This window comes from Cibotium barometz, chromosome 28, assembly GCF_041138505.1.
Source record: "Cibotium barometz isolate CiBa-2024 chromosome 28, ASM4113850v1, whole genome shotgun sequence".
In the NCBI taxonomy this organism is placed as follows: domain Eukaryota; kingdom Viridiplantae; phylum Streptophyta; class Polypodiopsida; order Cyatheales; family Cibotiaceae; genus Cibotium; species Cibotium barometz.
Genome location: NC_141073.1, coordinates 15,529,304 through 15,531,618, shown reverse-complemented (window position 1 = coordinate 15,531,618; position 2,315 = coordinate 15,529,304). Strand labels below are relative to the sequence as shown.

At 42.2% G+C, this 2,315-nt stretch overlaps 1 pseudogene; it reads left to right on the top strand.

Moving 5' to 3' along the window:
• LOC147622571 (uncharacterized) lies at positions 1-1,880 on the top strand (annotated as a pseudogene).
• The last annotated feature ends 435 nt before the right edge of the window (positions 1,881-2,315 follow it).

Sequence of the window (2,315 nt, the reverse complement as noted above, 5' to 3'; positions counted from 1 at the left end):
ATGGATGGTCCCTTACATGATGAGGATATGGAGGAGATGATTGAGGCTTTCTACATGAATGAAGAGTCCAGTCCGCATGATGAGTCCAATCCAAATCCCATTGATGTTCGACAAGATGATGAGGGCATTCAACGATTGGGATCTCTAGCCTCTACTCCATTATTCGAAGGCTCTCGTGCCACAGTCCTTCGAACTTGTTTGTCAATGCTTAATTTGCAATCCATATATGGATGGAGTAATGCGAGTGTTAGTGCCCTCTTCTCACTTATGAAGTCAACTATCCTACCATTGTAAATGCAATGCCGGCATGCAGGGAAGAGGCAAAGAAGATCTTAGCAGATATAGGAATGGATTACAATAGTATCCACGCATGTCCTAACGATTGCATTCTATTTCGAGGGGAATACGCCAACATGGAATCATGTCCAAAGTGTCAAGCTAGCAGATATCATCAAGGTCTTACAGGCACCACAATACCTACAAAGGTGCTTCGACACTTTCCTATACTACCTAGAATCGAGTGTCCAGATATAGCAAAGCTAATGACATGGCACTCTACAAATAGGTCCACTGACAATGTGATGCGCATTCCAGCTGATTGTGCAACTTGGCAGCATATTGAGCAACAATGGCCAGAGTTCAAGAAGGAACCTCGCCACCTTAGATTAGGTCTTGCCATGGAAGGAGTGAATCCTTTTGGTTTACGGTCCACTACTTGGAGCACATGGCCAGTGGTGTGCGTCAACTATAATATTCCACCTTGGCTAACAATTAAAAAGGGTCATCTTTTACTTGCATTGCTTGTGCCAGGGAAGTGCAAGGTTAGAAACATGGACATATACTTGGCTCCGCTAGTGGATGAGCTAAAAGTCCTTTGGGATGGTATTTCTGTCATAGACGTGTCAAGACGTAGTGGGTAACGATCAGTTAACTTGCGTGGCATTTTGATGTGGCCAGTGGCCTTGCAACAAGTGGCTATCATGCTTGTCCTATATATGGTCCAGCACTCAATGCTCGATACTCTAACTCACTTAAGAAAAGAGAATCATACAAGATTTCTTCCTGCAAATCATCCCATGCGGGAGGGTAGTCTTGCAAAACCACCTACACCATGGACAACCTCCTCTCAATATAACTCATGGATAGAGAATGGAGGGGAAAGTCCCAGTTCTTTTGGAATGAAACGACTATCAATCTTCCACAGGTTGCCATATTGGAGGAGACTTCTTGTGAATAACCTGCTAGATCCAATGCATATCTTCAAAAATGTTGGGCAAATACTATGGGAACGCTTAGCTGGAGCTCGAGACGACAATAAAGCTCGGAGTGATCTAAAAGATGCACGGATCTTGCATATGCAACCATATTGGCCTCTAATAGAGGTAGATAAATTGGTCACACTCCAAACTGCACCTTGGGTGTTGACGAGAGAAAAGGAGAAGAGGGTGAAGAAGGTCATAGCCGAATTTTGTACACCAACAGGACACATGCATTGCTTAAAGGGGGCATTCACAAAGGATAACAAACTATGTGGGTTGAAGACACATGACTGGCACAAGTTCTTGCAATATATTCTCCTAACTTCAATAAGAAATTGGGCAACACCAGAGGTTCGCGAAGTAATTTACAAAATATCCCGTTTGGTAAGGTGGATTTCTCAAAAGGAGATCACACTAAGTAGCATTGATGAGAATAGGATTAATGCAGCAGAAGCAGTTTGTATGCTTGAAAAGCACTTCCCAACAAGTATCCTCACAATACAAGTTCATCTCATGGTTCATATAGTGGATGAAGTTGCAATTGCAGGAATTGTCCATAGTAGATGGATGTTCTTCCTTGAAAGGTTCATGAAAACTTTGAAGGGATTTGTGCGTCAATGAGCAAGACCGAGGGTAGTATGGCAGAGGGTTGGTTGGTTCAAGAGTCCCTAGTATACCTCTCTGAATTCCTTGGACAAAGAGAACCATCTATGCCTGTACTATGACACAACAAAGAAGATGACAGAATGATTGGTGAGGTGCTACAAGGGAGGGGACTTGACCGTAAAATGGATCTTATTCTAGAAGAAAAGGTGAATAGGTTTTGCATTCTAAATCATCCAGCCATGGAGAAGTGGATGAAAGAATATGAGATAGAAAGGAATAGAATTTCCAATGAAAGACAAGAGTATAAAAGAGCCCAAAGAAACATGTCAAACGTCCAATATCCTCCAAGTTTAAGAGAACTACCAAAATTTATGAGGCTTGCTTGGTTGCATAACAAACTACAAGAAGCAGTTTTAAATAGGGAGACAGTGACAGAAATTGAGAAAGAGT